Genomic DNA, 26,809 nt, shown 5'->3' with positions numbered 1-26,809 from the left:
ACGCAGACCTACAACCGTGCAAACGTGCAGATGTACACATGGCAGTTTCTAGCCAACTTGATGTCCGAGACAAAACACTAGAACGCCCCCCGCCCCTCCACCCCCACTGCCCCCTGACTGCCATACATCACCCCCAAACTACACCTCTGTGTCACACAAAATAAAACTCCTTCATATCAATAACTCATTGCTAGAAGCTGGATTTCATTACATTGTAATTCAATTACTTTACAGAAGAAATCTAACGTGAAAACACAGCTGCTCAAGTAAATAGTTCTTCTGTCATCTGCTCTTAGGGAAGGCCTTGCCTGAAAGCAGTTTCCAAACATCCGTACTGGCACACTGGGGTGTAATCAACCTGGTGGGGTCTGAGATCCCACTGACCAGTGGGCCAGATTTGCAGGTGTTCTGTTCATGCCTCCTCACTTGTATTTCGCAAGGGACAATACTATAAAAACCATATGAATTATTTTCTGATAGAAGGTTATCATTCCAAGATGGGCTCTCTGGTACAATCATTTGTACTCTTTCAAAATACCTCTATGGGAGTGGGAAAAGGGACAAATAGCACAAATGAGTGTTCCGGTCTGCTTTGTATTAAATCACAAGATCATTTTAGGAATATGACATTGATCAAAGATCATAACACACACATGGCTTGGTGGTCACATCACTGTACACAAAACACCCCCCTACATCAAAATATTTGTAACCATGAACCATTCATACTCATTAGGACAGCTTACATGTTTTTTTTAAATAAACAACAAGGTTATGGCAGATAAAGTCACAAGGTCCACAGCGCTTGTATAACAATTAAAGAGATCAACCAAGGCTGCAGGTGTCTGGGTGGTGTGGGTATACTGCCAGTATAAATCCACGAGGTAAGTTATGAAGAACAAAAGGGGTCCCAGTCTCTCTGCGGCAACGAACTGGAATTCGCGCGATGGAATCCTGAGCAGACACAAACTTACGATCGTCGCGCCTTCCGCAATAGCGAGGCAGTTTGAGAATTCATCCTGGCATTGTCCTACGTTTGATTTTGACGACTAATTGCTGTAATTCAAGCCTCTGAAGAAGAGCTGTACGCAGCTTGAAACACGTGTTAGGCGTTTTTCACCTTCAATAAATTCCAATTCCTTGGCACAGAGAGACTGGGACCTCTTTTGTTCTTCATGTTTTTTTAAATGTTTCGTATAAAATGGCTGCAACACCAGCCACTCAAATGCAGTACAAGAGCTCTTCTGCTTCTTGTTTCTGGAGAATTTTAGATGAGGAAGGGCTGGGACTGAGTGTGAGCATGCCCAGCAAACGATACAGAAACATCTTTAGGGAATTATATCTATATGCAGGAAAGGATGCACAGAAAGGATTGTACCTCTTACAAACTTTAGCCTAATCAGTAATAAGCTGATGAAGCATTTTAAACAACACTAGTGTCTAATGCATGCTGAAGGGTCCACAGTTCCTCAGCCACTACCTCCTCACCATTACGCAGGCCTCATGAGTTATATCTGCAAAAAGGCAAAGCCCAAGCTTTACCTAACATAGCTGGCATTAGCATATCTTATTAGTGCTGGACTACAGCTAGTGAAACTAATGGTGTGGCAGTCTAGAAAGGGCGTTTGGCCTATTGGATGTACACCTTGAGACAACTTCTTTGATTGCTTTATGTGTTTAAGTGTGGGCACAGTGTGGCAAACTTGTCAGAGCTACAGACACACAACGTTACAGTGTGCTATTGTATGGACATGGACACATCATACAAAAACAGACCTATGCTGTGTTACATAGAGGAGCACCATATAGGCGCCATTAACCAACAGGGTGGTGACTTGTGCAGCGCACAAATCCTTGGTGCACACATATCACAGCATGCATTAGCCATGGACTACTGTCTGCATGGTGACCCACAATGAACCCTGCTCTCCTAATCAAGATGCAAAGCCACGTTGAGGTGTCATCTGGAGTGCGCTAGGCAGCGGTTGGATTGTTAAGAAAATGAAAAGAACTTTGATTCTGAGCGGGTGCATTTATTCCATGTCCTAAAGCAACCACCAACATAACTAAAAAGTAATATATATACAAAAAACCCTGTTTTGGTGTGCCTAATAAAAATACACGAAAATAAAGAACATAGTTTAAAACTTTTTCTGTGTGGCACATTAATTCTCTTGGAAGAATGTTTGTTCAGCTAAGTGATGCTTTGTGTTGGCCTTCAGAATAAAAATGCCCCATGTTCAGTTCTTAAAACTGAAATGTTAAGCACAAACAGTGTAAAAACAATGGCTCGTTAAATGAGCCATCACTCATAAGTTACCCCCACTTTAAAGGCTCTGTCAACACAAAGGGCACAGGGCACAGGTGTGTGTCTCCAGATAATCTCAGAGACTGTGTGTTTGCAATATGCATTCCTTTGTTTGTAACAAAGGAATGCTTAACTTTTTCTCCAGCTCAGAGGCAGCAGTCTGGGTGGGCCCCGTCTTGCCCCGCCCTCCTGAGCTATTTAGATGTACTTCCCGGGCAGTCACCCGCTTTGCCCCCCCGAAAACGGGTCTGCACACACATAACCTAGAAGCTTGCAAGTAAGCAGCATGAGCAGGCATACATCAACACACGCATACATACACACAAACATGCACTCAGACGAAGCCATGCACACAAATCAAATCATGCAGAACTACACCCACCCCTTCAAACACAGGTGCACATACACACATGCAGTGTACACGTGTGCTGTAGAAGCATGCACAGAAACAGCATGATCAGGCATACATCCACACATGCACGAATACACGCAAATATGCACTCAGACGAAGCCATGAACATAGATAAAAGATGCAGACCTACATAGACCCATATACAGATGCATGAACACAGAGAAGCACACAGCTACATGTAAAATGCATATGTCTAGGCATGCATATATAGCAGCACATACAACACACACACATCCTCACAGAGTGTGCTGACACAAGCATTGATATACAATGTGACAAACATGTGCGTGCTCCCCAGAACTATGAACATTTGTAAACTGGCAGACGTACAAATGTCCACACGTGCGCAGATCAGCACACAAACACAAAGCTATACCCAGTGATTTAAATGGAATGAAAGTGCAGCTGCTCACCACTCTAGGCTTTATGTGGGCCGGGGCTCAGACCTGGTAAGGTCCAAAAAAAATGTCTTGTGATGGGGCCCAGCTGGGTCTCCCCGACCCAGCTCTATGAAATTCACATGGTCTCCACTCAGAGTGGTGCAGCTCTCTATTTTTCTCATTTTCTATATGTGTCTTGCTCTTTGTGTCTCATTATTTATTTGTATCACTTTCTATTTGTCTCTCTCCCCACTTACCCCCACTCCAATCATATGTTCACCACATGTCACTCTGTGTATGTCGTTTTGTTTCTGGCCTTGGCCCTTGGGTCTGGAGCACACTAATACCTTACAATCAGTGATTCTAACTAGCAACTCAGTATAATGGTGTACTTTAAGTCATTTGCATTAAATTTGATTCCGCCAACCTAATGCAGTCATCTCTCAAAGACATTCATTAATCACAGACTCCTTTTGCCTTGGTATGGCACCACTGCATTGTGATGTATAAAAGGTGGCAGAGTTTGATCGAAAGGAGGGTCAGAAGACCTGAATACTTTAGATATAACTATGGTCTATGGCTAAATTAGCGTGCTTAAAGAAAAAAGTCACAGATACACTTCACAATTCCCATTGAAAACTGCTGAGGGACACGGGTGGCTGCATGAAACACTAAGCAGCTTGGTGCGCAACCTAGCTTCACGCCTGATCCTCCCGATGAGTTGCTCTGCAGACTTTTAGATGTGTAACTTGACTTCAGACCTGATCATCCGAAAGTAGATCTGTGCATTTTACTGAGAGTCACCTATCACACCAACTCCTTGGTTTGAAGGGGTCCTTTTCTTACCTCTGCCAATTGCAGAGAGATGGCCACTATCCGTAACACTGCTGTGTTAGCAGTCCCCTGATGCAATTTTGATTGCTTGCACCAAGAAGCACAAATGCATGGAAATGCAGGCGAATCCGCGTCTCAGTGCATTTTTTGAACTTTGCACTGCAATCGTAAAGGCCTCCTTCTGTGTATTAGCGGGCGGTTACTAAAAGCTGGCTGAGTCCATAGGAATCTAATGTACATCTGCCTTTGTCTGAGTGAGGTGGTGGGCAGGTGCGTTTTGTTCTGGAAATCACCTGAGCCAGTCAAAAGCTTGCATACATTGGAGTGAAAAATCAAGTAAAAATCAATGCATACATCTAGTACACACGTTTTTTAACTCTTCATTTACTGCACTGGGAGATTGGAATCTGGAACCAATATTAGGGAGACTTTGTATCTCAGGACTCCCAATTTTTGAGCGAAAAACAATAAGAATACATTATTTGCTCAGGATCACACACTTTGCTTAAGTATTGAAAGCAGGATTTGAGCACAGTTGGCGATTTAAGCAGTTGGCCACATTTTTTGCCATCTTTATTCATTGTATTTGTTATGCTTTGGATTTCAAAATATTAATTAATAGTTTTATAGCAATGCATTTGATTTGATTTGATTCATGTGTATAGGGTGCTAAACACAATTAATCTTATCTAGGGACAGGTTGTTAACAGTATGCACAGAGAAATAAAAGGGTTCAGTTCAATTCGAAGACCCCAGTCAGTATTCAGACCCTAGGACTACTCTAGATAGTTTTACTTAAATAAGTCAGTTTTTAGGGCCTTATGAAATTGAAGAATGGGTTTTAATGCCCTATCTCAAAAGTAAGGCTCTTCAATAATCGGAGAGCATATACTGCATATCTACAGTCTCCCCTAAAAACACAAGAAGAGGGTGGGACTGTCAATAACAGTTTGCCACCTGACCTGACCGGAGCGTCCTTTTAGGTTGATATCTGCTGATTTTATCCACCAAATATGATGGCAAGATTGTTTAAGAATTTGAATATCGAGTAGAGGACCTTAAAATCAATTCTATCACCCACCATCAGCCAATGAAGAGAATGCCACAATACTGGGATGGGAGAGAACTTCCCCACTCTAAACACCCGTCTAACTGCAACATTGTGTGCTTTCTGCAGCCGCTGACGCTGTTTAAGCTGAATGCCTGCAAGAAGGCTGTTAGAGTAGTCCAGTTCCTAGTTCACTAGAGCTCCAACTACTACTGCATGGTCGTCAGGAGCAACCATCGGGAGTGCCGGCCATAGTAGACATAGTGCATAGAAAATAACCTGTCTCTTAACCCCCACCTGACAATCACTACTCAAATATCCTGGCAATTGCAGCCTACACTTTTATTCTTGGTAGCGAAAGACAGTTCGGAGCCTAAAAAACAGGGAGGATATATGATATATGATATGGCATTTGTAACGCGCCTATACACAAGTGTTTCAAGGCGCGATGGGCACCTATCAGTGTCAGGAAGATGTTTGGGCCCAAACAGTGCTACTTCGGACTTACTTGGATTAGTTGAAGCCAGATGGAGGACATCCAGTTGCTGACTTCATCCAAACACTGTCTGACCCTATGTTACGCTCACATGGTATCCACGGGGACACCACCCAGCCAGTTGGTCGCTGGTATCCTTCTCAGTGATTCCCTGGTATGGTTCTCGATGGAAGTTCCGCCTGGAAATACAGGAGGACTGTGTTAAGGACTGGCCGACCAAGGTAAGTTTTCCCCCCACCTCCCGTATGACTTCAGCCCCTCTGGGCCCTCTTCTCACCTTGTTGTAGAAGTTGGCGAGCTCTCCATCCTGCTTTCTGGGCAGGGGCGCGTTGTTTTTCGTGGGCGTGTGCGGTCCAGTTACTTCACTGACAGCGGCCTAAGCTGGGCCTAAGATGGGCCTCGCCGGTAAATGATGGCGCACAATAAGCGCTGCGATGTCTTGTCTTAGCTGACCTGTGTTTTCTCCCTTTTTCGTAGGTCGCAGTGTGCTCCCAGCGCGTGTGGATTCCCGGAGCGATGCCAGCCGAAAGGCGATCAGCCAGGTAAGTCTTTTAAGCAATTTGTGGTTGAAATGTCTCTAATACCTCCTTTAATTATGTCTTTTCTTCCTTTTTCAGGTCCTTTGGTCCGGGCGGAGCGCAGATCCAACGGAGCTACACAGGAGCTGCAAGCAGTGAAGGATGGAGAGCGCAGGTAAGCTGCTGCTGCTAACGATGTTCTTTTGTCTTTCTGCAGGTTCTGATTTCCCAGGCTCGTGAGTAAGCTGGACATGGTGAGCGTCACTTTGTTAGCTGCAAAGTAACGCAAAGCGTGTTGTCTTGTTCGGGTGTGTTTTAAATAGCCTCTGCAAAGTAGTCCAGGTAAAGCAGTCCCTAGACCACCACACCCAAAACACTATACTGCATAGCTTGGTTCTTAGGAATCAAGCTATGTGTATGCCTCCATGTTGGATGAAAGCCTAAATAAAGTAGTTCCCTGACCAGATGTCTTTCACTGTGTATGAGCCTGGCGCCAAAGGCACCAGGACTGGCCCCAAGAGGGCCTGAGACGTGGATGCCAGGCCTTATTTGTGATCCGAGTCGTGATTCCACCTGGCCAATGGGCTTGCCAGTGGGGATCAGGGCTGAGGGTCGTGACCCCCTAAGGAATGATTCCTCCACATTACCTATTTTAATGAACACCTGGGTATCATCGGCATACAAATGGAAATGTACCTTGTGATTCCTTGGAATATCCATCAATAGGCAAAGATACAGGTTAAATGATAGTGGGGACAATGAGGTACTCTTCACCTCTGAGAGAGAGGGTCTGAGGTAAACCCAGCCGATCTCACATGTTGCTGCTGATCTGTTACACAAGGTTCAAACCATTTGATGGCTTGTTTTGAGACATTTCCGGTCATTCTGAGGTGACTAAGCAAGATACGGAGGTCCCCCGTATCAAAAGCTGCAGATAGATTCAACATAACCAATAGTGATAGTTCTCCTTGGTCTGCGACCTGCAGAAGGTCATCCCAGATAGCCAATAACGCTGTCTCAGTGACACATTCCAGCCGAAACCCTGATTAGAGAGGGTCCAGTAGGGACTCTTTCTCGACATATTCCTGTAGTTGAACTGTGACTACCTTCTCTAATACCTTGCCAGGCCGGCCACCGGACATAATCCTGAAGGTTACCTGAGTCTAGGTTAATGTTTTCAAAAGGGGTGCAACAATAGCCCTTTTCAACTCCACGGCTGCTAAGCCAAATGATAGCGATTTAGTCACGAACGGAGGCATGAACGCAGAAAAGTACTCAAATTACATAAAAAACTAACGTGACAAATAAATAATTTTAGAAATATATAAAGCAAGAACAGGATTTTAGCTTTATTTCACCCATCCTGACAAGAAGATCACATTAAAAGCCTAATGAAGTGATTCTGTTTTTAAACTAATTTCACAGTGAAATAAAACGGTTTGTGAAACTGTATTCATAGTGAAATAAACTATGTCATTTGCTGGAGTCGTTATTTCACACCGCATGCATCGTTATGCTTCCCTCCCATTTATTATCACCCCCCTTCGTACCTCTTAAGAGACACTAGTCCTTCCCCAGGCTCCCTGTGCCTGGCCTAACAACCTCATATCACCACGCTTCTAATGCTTTGTTGACACAAAGCGGCACTCCAGGGGGAGCAGATGTGCCTAGGCTGTGGACAGCTGATATGTGCTGACAAGGAAATAGGGGACATTTGGCAACGTTATTGAGTGCCGTTATTGAGTGCCGTTCTTGAGGGCCGCTCTTGAGTACCGGTACTCTCCCCAAGTTTGAAGTAGTCTCGGCCCTCAATAAGGCCAAAAATAAGAGGTGCGGTTACTGAGGGGCGGTTAGAGCCAGGCCCATTGAAAGCACTGTCTATAACCACATACCATGACATGAACGCACATGAGAGAGACATGTCATCGAATGCAACCACATACACATTTAGGCATACATGAAACCATGCCTGGACATGAACACAGGGACCTACATAGATGCCTGCACACACACAAACAGCAGCCCAAGCATTGAATACACAGAAATATAAGCCTGCAAACAGAAAATGTCACTCATACAAACACAGACACACATAGAGCAGCACAGACACCCAGCTACACCTACATACAAACAAGTACACACACAGCATAGCATAATGGAACATTCACACACGTACCGCAACACAGACATATATGCACACAAACATAGGAACACATACAGACATAACAAACACATTTACAGACAAAAACACACGCATGCACTTGAGTGCACACACAAAGCTCCTACATAAAGTAAGAAGTAGCTTGGAACTGTCATTTTGCCAATTGATAGCGCTATGACGGGGGCCTAAGTGCAGAAATAATAATAGTGGAACTATGTTCGCCCTCCCCCTTCTTCTTCCCTACCACCCCTCCCTGCTCGGCTCCCCGCTGATCACATACTCACCCCCAATTCAAACTCCACACCTGGGTCCTGCCTTTCCTCCAACCGGCGCTGTGTTTTAGAACAGTTCATCAAGACTGAAGAAAACACAGTGAAAGAAAATGCATCTTAAATGCCCACCATTACTTCCAGTCATTGGTCCCCAGAGTATGCTGCTTCATGCACCCTCCCCTTTCCAATCCCCCACCATTCGCAGCAACATTCCCACCTCTCAAGGGACTGCAGCCCTCCTGCCCCCCACCCTACCTATTACCTGTACAGACAGCGGTGCTTGCAGCAATGCAAGCTTAATTGCAGATCACTGCAGGGGGTCTTGGTAGGGGCTCGTGAGTGGGTGTTATATCCTAAGCAGCCTCTTCAAATAAACAAAAGCAATCCCGTTGACAAGATAGCTCAGTAAGATGTGACACTGAAGTTTTACCAGCAAGGCCCAGGCTTCAATCCCTGGTAAGTCAGAAGTAAAACAAAAAAAGGTGCCCTCCCCCTGCTTTCTAGTACAGTCCTGAAAGGGTGCTTCAGGTGACACTAAGTAAGGTAACAATGGCAGATTTCACACGAAAAGCAGGGGAACGTTGTACCCTCTAGTTCCCGCCCACTTCGACATGTGGCTATGAATGACAGGTATTAGTATTACCTCATTTAATGGGTCCCCATTATAAACCTCGGATGGAAACAAGGCTCATTTACTGGAGAGACGTCTTTAAGGGAGGGCATAAGGGGTCCCCACCTGATTGCCTGATGGAAAGAAGGCATACACGTGTTTTGCAACATATACATTACACATGTATTGATATTCCGCAGGGCGCCGCTGAGGCTCTGTGCCTGCTGCCTGGCTGTTCTTAACAATGGAGGTCTAATTTGGCCAATTAATCCTGTAACACAATCTGTGTTCACTGTAGTACTCACAGGTTGGTTGTTTACTGGACAACTTGTGCAACATTGTTATCATTCTTTGAGGCAGTGTATTTATCAAATGCAATAACCAATGTTGAAATGGATATGTTTACGCTTGAGTGTCACACTTTATCTGAATATAGCTGAGTGTGTTAAGCACATGTTGCAGAGATCTGTGCTCATATGCCAGATCCCACTTCCAAGTTCTAGCAAGACAGATTTCGGGTATATTCTCAGAGGTAAATGCACTTGAGTAGACACACACTGGTGACAGTAACAACCATTGTGCTGGAAAATAACAAACTTGCCCCAGATATCACTAGTTATCAACAATAACATAGCACCAGCACGTTGCAGGTATTGAGCTTGGGCCCTCCTAGCAAGCGTTCCCCGTGATTTGTGTACTTTCCAAGTGAGGTCACCAAAACAGATTATTCATTATAGTTTATGAAAGTAAAACATTCACACATAATTGTACCTTGCTGTACCATAACTGCGAAACACATTGTGATCAAGTACAGAGATTGCAGACTGGGCTCCAATCCCAGCTTTGCCATTTGATCAAAGTCTTTTATCCTGGGCAACTCATTTAATCCCATTATGCATAAACTATCAGCATTCCTAGCCCCTACATATTTCAAAATTTTCAGCCCCTAAATGGCATTTAGTTCTCTCTTCTTTATTCTTGGTTTAACTTGCTACATTGTTTCTTCATATGTGATCACAGTGCCCACTGTTGTATTGCAAGGATCAAAGGAGGGTGTTCTTCGAACAATCACGGCAACACCACTTGAAAACCATGGCTCTATGCTAATCTCAGTCTATGTTCAGATATGTGCACCCTTATGGCAACTTCTAAACAGTATCCTCTATGCAATAGCATGTGTACTTCTCGGTGGCTTCAAATGTTTCCTCTTTATACATGTTTGAGCATGTGTACATTCTGGGAGGCTACTAATCTGAGTTCTGTGTCCATGCTGGGGTATGTATACATTTTATGCATACTTTATTGGTTTGGCTATTGTAAGACAAAACTATTGCATTAGAGTTCAGCTAGGAGAAATGGCACATGAGGAGGAACACACAGCTTGTAGGTGTTGTTTGGTTATTTGCCCACCCATTGACTGCCCACCCATTGACTGCCCGTCGCTGTGCTAATCCCTATTGACATTACCATCCTTCCTGCCCCTCCCCACCCAAAACACATGCTTCTGGGATCTCGTTGAATTAGATTTTCCAAGATTTACCATCAAACTTTGTGCTCGAAGTGTCTGGCAGGGTTTTTTCAAAGCAGCCTTCTGAGAGTTAATGACTTAATTGGAGCTGTAAACCTACTACTGTCTTAATAAAAATGTCCTAACCAGGTCTGCCTTCAATCACTTGATGTTTATGTGTGTCCTTTACAGAAGTCCTGTTAAAAAAACAAGCATTGGGAAACCAACAGTATTGCCTTGTGTATAAATATTAGATATTGCCAGGCACTGCCATTAGATGCCCAGGTACTCGCACTATTTTGCAGTTGCTTCCAGTGATGGCCAGTTTATACCACTACGACAGTGCCCGTCAAGTGCCTTTCCCATGCCTACACAAAAGCCCAAACTGCTGGCATTGCCAATGCTTGCTTCAAACAGCTACAATATAGCCTGTATTCCTTAATTCTGACTGGTACTATTATGCTAGAGCACACATGCCGACATCAAACAGCTATTATTTGAAAAGATGCTTGTTTGTTATTTTTATTCCAGCATGGATGACGAGGATCATGGGATGATGAGGGTCATGTATGATGATCATGGATGATGAGGATCATGGGATGATGAGGATCATGGATGATGATCTTGCATGATGAGGATCATGAATGATGAGGATCATGGGATGATGAGGATCATAGGATGATGAGGGTCATGTATGATGGTCGTGGATGATGAGGATCATGGATGATGAGGACCATAGGATGATGAGGATCATGGGATGATGAGGGTCATGTATGATGGTCATGGATGAGGATCATGGGATGATGAGGAACATGGATGAAGATCAGGATCATGGGATGATGAAGATCATGGATGATGATCATGGATGATGAAGATCATGGGATGACGAGGATCATGGGATGATGAGGGTCATGTATGATGGTCATGGATGATGAGGCTCATGGGATGATGAGGGTCATGTATGATGGTCATGGATGATGAGAATCATGGGATGATGAGGGTCATGTATGATGGTCATGGACGATGAGGATCATGGGATGATGAGGATCATGGATGAAGATCAGGATCATGGGATGATGAAGATCATGGATGATGATCATGGATGATGAGGATCGTGGGATGACGAGGATCATGGGATGATGAGGGTCATGTATGATGGTCATGGATGATGAGGATCATGGATGATGATCATGCATGATGAGGATCATGAATGATGAGGATCATGGGATGATGAGGATCATGGATGATGATTATGGATGATGAGGATCATGGGATGCTGAGGATCACGGGACATGAGGGAAGTTGCATGCTTATTTCAAACACTGCCGAGCAACATATCAAGCTATGAGTTGCAATCAAGCCAAGGGGTGAGATGGGGGGTTGCAATCAATTATTCTTGGGTCCTTTAATTTTTTCGATTAGGGGGGGGGCAAAGTTGTCTTTTCCCCCGAGCCCCAATAGCAATAAAGATGGCCATGATTGACAGCTGCCACAAATCACCCTGCGGCCTCAGGTTGCCTACAGATCGCAACAACACGTGCTGTACTTGCCAATCAATGTAAGCACATGCATGCAAACTCATGCACACATATGAACAGGCTGATTGCATCAGTGCACAGACAAAAACACATCAACATTTGCCCAGAAGCACACAAATATAAACGCAAACACCCACATAAACTGTAGAGCACACGTGACGTTAAACACACATTCATGCACCCCCTCAAACGCTCACACGCATGCGAAAGCACGCAGGCCCGAGAACACTTACATTCACAACAAAAAAACACAGATGTATACACACAGAAAAACACATAATTAAGCACGCTACCATACACGCACACAAACTAATCTGATGAGCAAGTAATACTGGATGTATGCCAACACATATGTATGCACACAAAGGCCTCGGCGCAGCAAAACATGCCCATCAAAATACAAACAGCCGTAATAGTGTACACTCATGTATGACACAAACATAAACACACCCCCGCATAAAGGACACACGCACGCACGTAGAAAGACACACAACGATATGAATCTACACAAATACCCAGACGCCTGCAGCCCTGCACACATGGAGGCATGCACGCACACAGTGTTATTATAATATATACTTGTCGTACTGGCATTGGGCAAGGACTTCACAGATCCAGGATCTGGCAAAAACAGGTCTGCACATTTCTATATGACTATATTGCAGCGTGCGATACATTTTACTTTATTGTTAATGCGCGCGCACACACAACCCCCTTTTAAGCTCAATCTCTGCTGTTTACTTTTTTTTATTAATGTGGGCGCGCACGCATCCCCCGTACAATGTGACGGTGAGCTCATCACTGCTCCCGCCTCACACACAAACACAGCACCACCAAGCCGCGGCTTAAAGCAGAAATGTTTCCTGATTTATTCAGTGCAACACCTGGCACCCGAGCTCGCGGCACGACTGCTCATACAGGGACCCGGAAGGACTCTGATCTACTATCAATGGAGATTGGAAACAGACACAGCCAAGAATGTCTATTCGGCTCAATACACCCGTCTGTAAACACCGCGGCCCTTACCAATGAAATAGAAAAAAGCTGCAGGACCTTACTGCAAACCGGCACTTTATAACAACCTCAGAAAAATGACAGCCAGAGGGAAGTCATCATGACCCCAGCGACCTGCTAGGTGCACAGAGGTATCAACAGCAGGTGTTTAACGCACAGCGCTATCCATCTACTGCTTTACAGTGCCGATGCCAGCGCTTGGACTGCGCCTTTAAGATATTAAACAGTCTTACGTGCACGCCTGTATGTGTATTTATTTAAAGAATGGATGTCAGTTTCAAACAGAAATGACATACAGTAACACGTTTACAGGAAGGGTGCTTTTACAATAACATACATGCCAACATTCAGATGCACCTGGGAGGGAGATTTCCACAGGGAAATCGGGAGACACATATTTCCCCATAGGACTGCATTGGGTCTAAAGGTATTTTAGGTGGGAGACCGTGAAAAATAGCAATATTTTTCAAGGGACAAAACAAACAAACAAAAAAGCACACGGTTGTATGGGAAAAGTCTGCAGTATAAGGGTCTCATGTAATTGTATCGGCCGTTGTTAAAAATCACACTTCTTCCCTTTTTTGTTTTATAATTTGGGGGGTTTCACCCCCGGACCTATTTTGCTCCCACCCGTTACCCCCCACTCTCCCGCGCTATTATATTAAACACTCGGGTACTTGAGCAATTTCGTCCAGTCGCGTTGACAACACAGTATTCAGCTGTCAAGTCGAAAATGGCGGGAGCAACACGAGAGTGCATTCATTAAAATAGGTAGGTGATTGGATAATAAGTAGGGGAGGGGGTGCGGGTATGGGGCTTAAAAGTGTATTAAATGTTGCTGTTTCACTGAGGTACACTGACGAGGGACCACGCTATAATGCCCGCTCGTCGGTATACGCTTGCAGGCCTCCGCGCGCACTCGTGTGCCGCACACCTGATGGCCCCTGAGCATACTCGTGCGCGGCCTGCCTGCAGGCCCCTGACCGTACTCGTGCGCGGCCTGCCTGTAGGCCCCTGGGCGTACTCCTGCGCGGCCCACCTGCAGGCCCCTGACCGTACTCGTGCGCGGCCTGCCTGTAGGCCCCTGAGCGTACTCGTGTGCAGCCCGCCTGCAGGCCAGTCTCTTAGGACGGCCAGCCACCTAACCGGGCCTTCGTTTCTTCCCCTCTCTTTCTATACAGTGGGTGACTCAACATCCACAACGTGGAACGTGCAGCTGCTTTATTTTTTCGCTGCAAGCGGGTGACGAAAATAGCCTCCTGTCCCTGCAAGCGTCCTGGCTCTGACCCACAGCATTTCTACACGCCCGAAGGACGCCTAAAAATTACCAACTACAGATATAGGTAAATCTAAGTTTGCCACCTGTGATGCGGATTTCTTTACCAGTTGATCCACACACACAGTTTTGTTTTTTGGCCAGCAGTGGCACATTTGAACGACGCTTATTACATGTATGTCCACTCTTTCTGTCTCCCTCTATTATTCAGGCACAGAACAGTGTTTGCCTTAAAACTCTGTCCCAGGCCACTCTTCTCAAATCCACGCCAATGGAAGTTGAATCCCATTTTAAACACATTCAGGTCAGTCACTGGATAGCACAAGCCACAAGCCTGGGTATTCATTTTAAACCTGCCGGGGGGCATTTTAACCTCAATTAAATCTATTTGTTTTTGTTTATATGCCATGCTAAATATCCTGTTGTGTTTTTACAACAACACAATAATGCCGGATTTACATTAAATCCCTTTCCATCTGATTCCCCCATGCAGGGAGACTGGGTTTTTCCCTTGAAGAAGGCGCTTCCCGCCGAAACGTCACGGGACCACACCTCCTCTGGCTCAGACATGCCGGTCCCCTCACACCACCTGATCAACATCTAGACGTAGGCCAAAGACTTGGTTACCTCCCTCAAAATAATCCAATACAGCTTGGAAATAACTACCAGGATGTTTTATGTGAAAATCTAACTTCAGTCCATGGCTCACACCTATGTATTGTCTTGAGCATAACTGCTGAAATAACTGTCTTGTTCTTATGCTCATGCACTAACAATGTTATGACTATGCACAATAAGTTTGTGAACTATGTCTATAATTTGCTTTCTGTTTCACTCCATTTCGAACATGTTTGCCAACCTAGAGGCAAGTGTTGGTTTGTAAAAAGCACCAATTATTAAGGGAAACTGTACCCTTACTCTACCTCTTCGTTTTGACCTTAGCCAAATAAATAAGCTAAAAATCAAACGTGGGGTTCCCTTTGTATTTACATCTCATATAATCACGAGTATACAGTGTCTCTGATATTCAGCATGACAAATGAGATAACATTTGCAGGAAATTATAATGCAAACTGACGTAAATGTATGTGGCAGGACGCCACCATTTTGTTTCAAATAATTGGAGTAGGAGCATGACAGGTCACCTTAGCATGGAAGGTTGCTTTAGATAGACCGCTCAGAGGTCACAAAGCCTTCGATACCATGCAATCTTTTTCCTGTTCGCACATTTTAAAACTATATTTTGACCTAGAACCAAAAAAAACAGGTAGGTTACACAGGTGACATTAACCTAACGGGGCAAGTGCTTCAAACTAAAGAGGAATACTAATTAATGCAACCATGTCGTTCTGCAAGTTCACTTTGTACCATATTGTATTGTATTCTACTTTTAATTTCTATTACTTCCCTGTATTGTATATAGTAATTTCTTACCTGTAACTATCTTGTACTGTATATAAAAACTGCATTCCCTTGTCGCGCCCAGATACCTTCGGGTGAGGAGCGCATTATAAACAAACAAGCAAACAAATGTACATTATGAAGCGTCACTGGAGGCAGTGGTGGGGTCAGGCATGGAGAATGGGGCAGAGGGCAAGGGGGCTCTTTCTTTAGCAAAAAAGGAACAACCTCAATTCCTCTTTAAATCCATCACGAGTTTGGGGATGGCAATGACCCTTACCTACATCATGCCCGGAAAATATTATTCCTGCCAAACGTGCGCTGGATAATAAGAACATGTTGTCCCTTTTCTCACTAGATTTTTAAACTCCTCATTTGACCATAATCTTGTCGCGGACTCCATCAAGGACGTTACCATCACCCCATTAGTGAAGAAAGCACGGATGGGAAACTATCACTGGGAATGCTGAATGGTGCACATCCATCCAGGAAGCCAAGCTTGGCAAACGAACTATGACTCAACATGGAACTCACCAAAAAACCCCTGGCACCCAGTGACGAGATAACTGTCAATCCTATTCAGAAACTGTGGAGGCAGGACGAACAGTTCTACTGTAAACCAGTGTCAGAGTCGGAACTGGCTCTACTGATAGAAAACCTGACGCTGACTGCCTGCAAGGGGAACGTTTGCCCTGCTATGGCTATAAAAACATGCTCTCCCCCAATAATTAGCATTCTGCGTAAGTTTGTTGATGCTTCATTCAGTGACAGTCATGTTCCGGAGGACATTAAGAATGCATGGATCACGCCTTTGCTTAAGAAGCCAGGTGTGTGTCCTCTAAATACCTGAACTACAGGCCAATCTCGAACTCTCCTTTTCTGTTGAAGACCCTTGACCGTGTATCATACACACAAGTCATGACGCACCCTAAGAACAGTAAGATTCATAACACATGGCAATCAGGATTCAGGGAAAACCACGGCACGGAGACTGCTCTTCTGGATTTGAAGTCCAGACTTCTCAGTGTCATGGACCACGGGCAGACAGGCCTACTAATGCTGCTGGACCACTATGCTGCCTTTGAACTGGTAGATCATGCACTACTGATCTCTAGGCTGGGGGGTGTGGTGGGGTTCTCAGGGCCTGCCACCCACTGGGTAGAATCATTCCTCAGTAATCGATGGTGTAGAGTCGGCAGTGCCTTGGCGCAGGCGAAACCTGTCATGCTTACACATGGTGTGCCCCAGTAGGCTTGTCCATCCCCCTCTTTTTATAATATCTTCACTGTACCATTTGTTGACCTTCTAGAGGAAAACCAAATTGATTTCACTAATCACGCAGATGATAGTCAGTGCATTATCCCTCTTTCTGGTAATCATGCAGAGGATGAGAAAAATATTAATAGTATCTATGGATTAATCCAACGCTGGGTGAGTAATAATGGCTGGCCCTGAACACAGGTAAAACCGAATTGATAGTGGTAGGCACTGAGTAATCCCAGTTGCAAATTGATGGGTGTGACATAAAAACCAAAAGCAAAGGGGAAAACCGTGGGGGTCTATTTTGATTCTAATCTCAATACGAAGGCACAGGTCAGCAGCCTAGCATCCGCAGCCTCATACTACATTAAACCACTGACACAAGCACGCCCTTTCATCTCAAAACTAAACCGTGAGATATTAGCTAGGATTATAATTGGTTCTAGACTTGATTACTGTGGTAGCTTGCTTGCTGGCCTAGCTAGGTCTATTAAAGGTTGGCTTCAAGTAGAATAACACAGTTAGAACTACCATGGATCTCAAAAGAAGGGATCATGTTTCAGAGGCTAGAAGGAGCCTGCACTGGCTCCCTATAGAACCCAGAATTGATTTTTGCCTTCTCCTTATAACGCAGAAGTGCATGAAAGAATCGTCGCCTCCATATATTTGTGACGTACTCGGGAAAAAATCAAGTGTATGTAATTTGAGATCTAACAACACCAATCAACTTAGGGCTCCAGCCCTTAGGTTGACACAGGTTAAAAAAGGAGGGTTTTTTGTGGCAGCACCCACTGTGTGGAATGCCATTCCCACAGACATTAGGGAAGAGAAATCAACTGCCTTGTTTAGGAAAAGACTAAAAACCTTTATGTGTAAAATCACTGCTTTGTTCTCTGACCACCCCTTGCTACATGTATCTGTTCCACCGCGGATGAGGCGTCGCGTACACCCATGCTTTTTTGTTGTTTGTCTGTTCGGCGCCCTTAAGCCTCCGGGTCAGTGGTTCACGATATACATATAATAAAGTAAAGTAAAGATGACCCTAAAGATGCAAAAAAAACGGAGAGCTATCGCTACCACACATTTCTTATTGAAATTATTGGATGAAGTGGCTACCTTCCAACTGCAAGCCTTTATTGAAGCGACCTCTGAATTCCACAGTAAACAATCAGGCTTCAGAGCGGAGCACAGCACTGAGACAGCATTACTTGACCTTCAGACCCATATGTTTGAATTGCTGGATCTGGGGGAGAGAAACAGGGGGTATTTTTTACAAACTATGCAGACAACACACAGTTCATTATGAACATCAGCGGGGACTATGATTCCAATACTATTAATCTCAATTCCATCCACTATACGATCGAATGTTGGATGACTGAGAACTGGCTATCTTTAAACGGCGGAAAAACAGAATTACTGATGTTCGGATCACCGTTAGCCCGAGCCAAACTCGGAAGTGAATATGCTTGCTGTCGTATCCAGGATTGGACCATGCCAGCCGTTGGGAAAGTTAAAACCTAAGGTATTTTCCTTGACCTCTCACTCAGTGCCGAGACTCAGGTGAACTACATTTCCAAAAACTGCCAATATCACCTTAGACTATTAAAGAACATAGCACCCTTTATCCTAGAGACACATTGCTTATCAGTAGCCCAAGCAATCATTCTTTCATGCCTAGACCACTGCAATGTTTTGCTGATAGGCACAAACAAAGAATGCATGCAAAAGCTTCAGATCCTTCAAAAATGACGTGGCTCGCGTCATCAAGAGAATCCCCCGATCAGAGCACATAGCGTCTAGCAGACAGAACCTATATTGGCTCCCAATTCATGCAGAGATACAGTCCAAGACAGCTACACTTGTTTATAAATGCCTCTATGGTAAGACTCCAGCCTACCTGAAGGCTCGCTGACCCTATACGATCCCAAACGTATTCTACGCTCAACAAACCTTGTCTTGGTTAGCAGCCACAAGGTTATACATGCTAACGGGCTTTGAAGGGCTTTTCCCACTCTAGCGGCACATTTGTGGAATTCCCTGCCAACCAATCTACATACGGATAAGAACATAACGTTTTTCTGTTCATCACTAAAAACCCTTTAATTTGAGGCCTAACTAGCCCTGACCAGCCTCTCGCTGACTTTTCTCTGTCTCATCTTCTCTATGTATGTCTTGATGTGTACGTGTGCACCCTGATGTCTGCGAGTTCCAGGCGCTATACAAATAAGCAAATAAATAAATAAATAAAGTTTCAGCCAGCCTTTAAAGAGGTCCACAGTTTGTTGACTTTGCTTATTATGGACAGTGGGTGCCAGTGGAACTGGGCAAGTAGGGAGAAAAAGCAGAAACAAGAGAAGACACTAAGGGTATGGGACAGGGAGGTTGAGTGCAGGGGAAGATCAGAGGAATGAGATGGTGAACAAACTGAGACACAATCAGACAGGTGCTGAGGAGCAAGACCAGTGATAGCTTGTAGACTAGGAGAAGGAACTTAAAAAGGGAGTGGTTGTACATGGAGAGCCAACCAGCATGTTGTTGAGAGGGAAAGTGGTGGAGGATCTGGGCAGGTAGCAAAGTTGAGGACTTTGTCTAGAGGGAGGAAAGTGTAGAGAGGAAGGACAAGGAGTAGGCTTGAGCGCTGTCCGGTCATTTGGTCAACAGAAAATTGGTCGACAGACAAATGGTCGACGCAATTTGGTCGAAAGACAAATGGTCGAATTTTTTATTTATTTTTATATATATTTTTCAGGTTTTCGTTTGGGAAAAAAAGAGTTTTTAAGCAAAAAAAGGGGGTAGAGGGGGACCCCCCCCAAAAAAAAAAAAAATTGACCATTTGTCTTTCGACCAAATTGCGGCGACCATTTAACCTGTCGACCTTTTTTTTTCCGACCAAATGACCGGTAGCCGGCTTGAGCAGCAGTCAAGTTTTATGAGCATGGGAGTGGTGATTCTTTTTTGTAGTTAGTAAGAAAAGCATGAATTTCCCAAATATTGAGAAGGTTAATATGAGTGCCAGAGGCAGTGGTAGTGATGTTTTTTTGCAGTCTGAGGTTACTATCAAAGAGGACCCAAAGATGGCGAGCCTTTGGCGAGGGAGCAAGAAGGCCAGGCAGGGAGGAGATGAGATAGGGGGGACAGGGAGGACACTGGAAGATGGGAAAAAGATCACTTGCAGTTCTGAAGAGGTTTGCATGAGGCACAAGTGAACCAACCAGTGACACATTGCAGTGAGACAGTTCATAATCCATTCAGTGATGCTTGGGTGAAGAATGGAACAGAGAAAAAGATTTGAGTGTCATCAGCAAAAAAGTGGTAGTACAATCCAAAGGATGAGATAAGTCTTCCTAGGGCAGAGGTATAGAGGGTGAAGAGCAGAGGTCCAAGGGCTGATCTTTGTGGCACACCGATATGGAAAAGGCTGGATTCAGATGATTGCTAGTCCCAAGAGAGTTTAAAGGATGGATTTTCAAGGTCGGAGGCGATACAGTCAAAAGCAAATTTGCAAAACCCAAGGTCCTGGCAAGTGAGGAGGAGAGAAAAGTGGTTGACAGTGTTCAAAGCGGAAGAAAGGTCCAAAAGTATGTCTACAGAAGAGGGTTCGGAGTGATGAGAATTAGAGAGAAAGTTGGAGATATGCATGAGTTTCAGTGGAGCTTTTACTACGGAAGTCAGATTGAAGTGGATCACCAAGGCCATTATCCTCAAGGAACTTAGTGATCTGGTTGAAGACCACCCACTTAAGGACTTTTGAATAATGGTGAAGAAGAGAAACTGGGCAATAGTGTCACACGCCAAAGGAACTGGCGTGTATGGAGCAAGTGGCGCTTGGGCGGCCATTGATCTTTCCAACACGTTCCTCACGTTAATATGTGTGACTGTCTAGCTCTCTGCAGACGTACGGCCGTGAGAAGCCTTTTCCGTATGCCGAACCCAGAAGCCTGCGCGTTGCAACCCATTCGCGTCAGGCTTCGGGTGAAACGCTGCCGGAGTTTTCCTCGCTCCGTTGTTACTTCGCTGCGTCCTTTGCTTTCCTCCCGGAGGGCTTCCTTGTGCCTCCTTATTTTGTCTCCTCCCCTCCTCCTCACTCTGCTTACCTCTTTTTTCCCCTCGTTAGCCATTACTTACCGTTTTTTGCTTTCTTTCCTTCCTTTCCTGCTTTTCTCTACTTCCTTAGTTCTTCTGTTGCGGTTTTTGCCTTAGCCATAATTTTTCCCTCTCTTAGTGTATTCTTTGTTTTTTCTGCAGTCCCTCCTTCCAGTCTCCAGTTTCCTTGTTTGGGTCCTCTTTCTCTCTTTACTTAGCCACCTCCTCTTTGAAACCAGTCCTTGAGAGACCTGGCCCTACCATCTTCACGGATAGCAGGCAGCCTCTGGAAACCTTTTCAATCATTGCCCGGGAGGGTTTTTTTGTGCCGTCAGGCTTTTTCCCCAAATTGTTTGTTCCGGAAGAGGGGCCCTCCCAGACCTCTCTGACTTACGGTCAGGGTGGCTTCCTTCCGAGGCAGACCATACCTTCTGACCAATACAAAGGCTCTGTGGAAGAAGAAATTGGTGATCCCGGTGGACTCCGAGACTTCAGGTGAGGAGGAGGGGGAGTGGAGTGACCAAGAACCGGGAACCCCTACTGTAAACAGTGACAGATGGTTTGCTGGGACAGTTGGGTCAGAAGAGGGTTTCTTTATTAGGGGGTAAGGCAGTTGATGATGTGAAGAAGCCAGGGAAGACTCCAGCAGAAAGAGAGATGTTAAAGAGCTCAGAGCGACAAGGACAAGTGATAGAGACTTTCAGGGGAGCAAAAGGGTCAATAGGAGTATAAGATATGTTGGTACTGTGAAGGATGGATGCTAATACCGAAGAAGAGGTAAGGAAGAAGTAGTTGAGAGTAGAAGACATATGAGGGTTGGGGGAGAATGAGAAGGGCTGTGAGTGTTCCACACATTTTAGAGATTTTAATGGAAATGTATTGACGAAAGTTATTAGCGGAATTGAAGGGGGCAATGGATAGCCACTTGGAAGTTCTGAGCAAAGATTGCAGGGCAGAAGAATGTTTATGGAGGTGATTGCAAAGGCATGAGATTAGGTTTTTGATGTACGAGGATTTGGCAGAGTTCAGTGCAGAGGTTAGAGCAGGAAGGGAAGTTTGCTAGGCTAGGAGTAGGATCGGTGTCTTTGATTTGCGCCAGCATCAAATGTCATGGTGCATGCTTGTTTTGAGCACATGATTTTCAGAGGGGATCCAGGGCTGAGGACGGGGACGGCACAGTATGAATGTGAAAGCAGGATAATGTTAGTCAAATGGAGTCATAAGTGAACAGTGAAAGTGAGAGAAAGTACGGTCAGAAGAAGAGGCATGAATAGGGGAACGAGGCAGGAGAGAGGTCCTCACATCCTCAAGGTAAGGGGCAAGAGAGTCCCCCTCCTAGTCATTGAAGGGGGGAGATGAGGAGTAGGAGGAGGGACTGAGATGTTAAAGTGAACAATTGAGTGATCAGAGGGAGAGGGTTCAATGCGGAGGCCAGAGGACGAGAGTCATGCAGAGAGAAAGACAAGATTGAGGGAGTTCTCACCAGAGTGGATGGGCTGGTCTTGGTGGGAGTAGAGGGATTGGTCAAATAGGAGGCAGTTGAGTTGAGGGCAGGTGGCCGTAGAGGGCTTGGGAGTGAGGGGGTAAAGCATCCCAGCATGGCTATGGGGATGTCAGTAGGAAGTAACTCAAGGAGAAGATTCAGATCAGGGAAGAAGGAGTTTCATACGTGGTAGAGGGGTAGTGTTGAGGGCCTTATTGATATGACTCCCACACCGTCTCCCTTCCCAACTCCCAACAGGTCGAGGAGAGTGGGAGAAGGTAGCAGAGTCTGTGTGGAGAGCTGCTAGTGTAGCAGAACCATGAGGGGAGATCCAGGTTTCTCTGATCGCATGAAGTGAAAGTTGAGGGTGATAAGAGTGGAAGTGGCCAGGGATGTAGGCAGACTTGTTGCAGAGGGATTGTGCATTGCAGAGGACAAGTGAAAGACTGATAGGAGGTGCGGAAAAGGAGCAGGTGTTGTGCGGTAGGTGACGGGGAGAGATGATGTTGGGAATCCTAGAAGAACAGTAGTGTCTTATTTGAGGGGTACATGGGAAAGGAGGACGATGGAGAGGCCGCGGAGACCTATGCAGAAGTAAGAGCATGTTGAGGGTGAAGACTGTGAGAGAAAGGAAAGAGAAAAGTGAGTATGAGGGGGAATGAAGAGAAGTCAAAATGCATGATGAATGCTAGAAGAAATAGGCAAGCGAAGACAATGAAGATAGGGTGCAGCATAAGAGAGCGAGGATAGGTGGGGGAGTGGAAAGGGAAAGGGGTGGATGGTTGGCTGTGAAGGAGGTGTACATTCTGATTTGGACTAGAATGGGGCTATAGTGGTAGAAAAATATTTAACAGGCCTAAAACAACAATGTTCTTTGATTGTGTGAGTTAACAGATGCTGCATGGTGATAGGATAGTCAATGAGTGGAAGTAACCCCATGCATGGAAGTAGAAGTCAGGTAAAGGGTGAGCTCGGGAAAGTCCTGGCTTGAACAGGTGTTCTGGCCCAAGGCCCTTTCTAGCCGTAACAGGCCCAAACAGGGAGTTGGCCTTTGCTGCTTTTGGCCCTTCTCTGCAGACGCCGGGGCTGGATGGCCAGGAAGACTAAATAAGAGAACCAGTGTGTTACATGTCTCTCTGGGAGCCAATTACATGCTCCAGATAGCTTCTTCTTCTCTTGTGGGTACAGCCCTCAGCGTTGTAGGCCCAGAGAGCTTTGGTTTGCAGGCATGACCCTCACATGATGCACAGGATCAGGGCGTCATAAACTCAAGATGGAGTAAAAGAACCATAATTAGGGCCAATGAAATATGCAGCCGCAGCAAACACTGCATAATGTTCGCCCACCGGATTGGACAAGGGTTGCTATATTATGGTGGGTTCTTCCATGGTTCTGCGTGTTTCTTTCCCTTACTGTCACAGCCCCCAGCCGTGTTCTCTGCCCGTTACTGGCACGTCTCCTCCATGGTAAAGCCTGTCTGCTTGTTCAATGTGGCATGCAAGTCCTGCACTGAAACACACAGTCTATCCAGTAACCCCAGAATGTGCATGACCAGGTAATAGGCATCACCCTACAATGATTTGCTAGCTACAAATGCACCAATAATTCATTTTGTGCACTGAACTCCTAGATTAATAGTTGCCCCACTGTATGAAATGTTTGCCATAGTTTAATAGTTTCCCCACTGTATGAATTGTTGCCCAGTTGTATTTTTCTCCCTGGCCACCACTGCACTTAACTGATGCCCTACATCAATTGTTGCCCATGCTATTTTGTTCCCTGATGTGCACTGTGTTTATCTGTTTTCCTAGATTAATTGTAGTCCAACTGTATTCATTGTTTGCCCAAGATTACATTTTGCCCCCATGGTATTTTGCTCCCTGGTGTGCTCGATTTATTTCTGCCCCACTATACTTACGTCTTTCCCTAAATTAATTGTTGTTCCACTCTATGATTCGTTTGCCCTAGGTCGATTATTGACACCACTGTGCATAACTGTTGCCCTAGATTGAATGGTACCCCACTGTATGATATGTTTGCCCTAGGGGAATTGTTAACCACACTGTATGATTTGTTTGCTATATTTTAAATGTTGACCCCACTGTACTTAAATGTTGCCCTGGATTAATTGTTGCCCCCCTGTATGATCTATTAGCCATAGGTTAATTGTTGGCCTACTGTATGATTTGTTTGCCGTAGGTTAATTCTTGCCCCGCTGTATGATTTGTTGGCTGTAGGTTCATTGTTGCCCCATTGTATGATTTGTTTTCAGTAGGTTCATTGTTGGCCTACTGTACTTAACTGTTGTCCTAGATTAATTCTGACCCACTGTGTGATTTGTTTACCCTAGATTAATTGTTGACCTGACTGTATGATTTGTTTGCCGCATGTTAATTGTTGACCCCACTGTACTTAGATGTTGCCCTAGATTAATTGTTGGCCCACTGAATTATCTATTTGCCCTAGATCAATAGTTTCCCCATTGAATTACCTACTTGCCCTAGATTAATTGCTTCCCCACTGAATGCTGCATTTGCCCTAGATTAATTTTTCCCCAGAGAATGATTTATTTTCCCCAGATTGTTTGCCCACTGAATGATGTATTTGCCCTAGATTAATTGTTTCCCCAGAGAATTATGTATTTTCCCCAGATTAATTGCTTGCCCACTGAATGATGCATTTGCCCTACACTATTTCCCCATTGAATTATGTATTTGCCCTATATTAATTGGTTGCCCAATGAATGTTGTACTTGCCCTAGATTCATTGTTTCCACACTGAATGATGTATTTGCCCTAGATTAATTGTTTCCCCAGAGAATGATGTATTTTCCCCAGATTAATTGCTTGCCCACTGAATGATGCATTTGCCCTAGATTGTTTCCCCACCGAAAGATGTATTTGCCCTACATTATTTCCCCATTGAATGATGTATTTGCCCTATATTAATTGGTTGCCCAATGAATGATGTATTTGCCCTAGATTAATTGTTTCCCCACCGAATGATGTATTTCCCCTACATTATTTCCCCATTGAATGATGTGTTTGCCCAATATGAATTGGTTGCCCAATGAATGATGTATTTGCCCTAGATTAATTGTTTCCCCCTACTGTACTTAACTGTTGGCCTAGACTAATGGTTGCCCCACTTCATTAATTGCTTGCCCTAGATTAATTGTTGATCTCTCTGTATTTTGATCTCTGGCATCCTAGATCAATTGTGGCCATAGACACACTGGTGCTCTCAATGTATTGAACTGATGTTCTTCACTAATTTCTGCCCACTGTATTTTGTTTCCTGGCATCCTAGATCAATTATTGCACACTACATTTAACTGTCCCCCTAGATTCATTGTTGCCCGTTGTACTCTACCTGTGGGTCCAGACAAGGGGAGGGGGTCTATGATATTTTTGCTATGCTATTTAATGTCCATTTATGCCCTATTAAGTATTGTCCCCTGTCACATTGGATGGGCACTGTAAGCTTGCCACTGTACCACTTTCATTAACTCTCTCATCTACTATACTAAACACAATATACACAGACCAACTAAGATGCTCACACAGGGATATTTGAAAACTCTGCTTACAGGAATCAAATAGCAGAATTCTTCACCTATGCAACCAACTTTCCATTGCCCCAGCCAATGCATCCTGACATCACAGGCACACAAGGTTTCCAACTGGACACAATTGCCTTCATGCCGATGACACAAAATACCTAGAAACAGACAATAATCAGGTACTCCAAATTCACACATTAACACACAGCAAAGCTATCTACTCGCTTTCCTCTGTTCAAACTAACCTAACCCACTCAGCTCTTTTCAGATCCGCCAGAGGGATCTGTGTTCATTCTTCGACCATTTTTTTTGCAGCACTTGTGCGGAAAAACATTTGCTGAAAAAAATTATAGAATTTTTATTTTTATTTGGGGGTCTCCCCCAATACCCACAATCCTCCTTCCCTATTATTTATCTGTTACACCCCCCCCCACTGTACCCTACCCCTTATATGCCCTCCCCCCTCACCCACTCACCCCCCCATATTTTCTGATGTATTTTTTGGCAAAGATTTTTCGACAAAAAGTGCTGCTGAAAAATGGGGAATGAATGAACGTCGTACCCGCCAGAGGAACCTGGAAAGCATGTCAATGGTGGTGGTACGCATTGCAAGTCCAAATAACAAAATATAATGCAATATAAC

At 44.7% G+C, this 26,809-nt stretch overlaps 1 protein-coding gene across 5 annotated transcripts in view; it reads right to left on the bottom strand.

Annotated features, from left to right (window-relative positions):
* MPP2 (MAGUK p55 scaffold protein 2) overlaps positions 1-26,809 on the bottom strand; it is a 670,534-nt gene that overhangs the window by 585,643 nt on the left and 58,082 nt on the right. The window contains exon 2 of one of the 5 annotated variants that reach the window (XM_069634349.1): positions 18,152-18,278. The exons of the other annotated variants lie outside the window; for them this stretch is intronic. The gene's annotated coding sequence lies outside the window, so the exon portion shown is untranslated. The remainder of the gene's footprint in view (positions 1-18,151; positions 18,279-26,809) is intronic. 5 annotated transcript variants of the gene reach the window in all.

Source organism: Ambystoma mexicanum, chromosome 13, assembly GCF_040938575.1.
Source record: "Ambystoma mexicanum isolate Mex_15411 chromosome 13, UKY_AmexF1_1, whole genome shotgun sequence".
NCBI lineage: Eukaryota > Metazoa > Chordata > Amphibia > Caudata > Ambystomatidae > Ambystoma > Ambystoma mexicanum.
The sequence above is the reverse complement of the archived record's forward strand: the minus strand, read 5'-3'. Positions and strand labels throughout refer to the sequence as shown.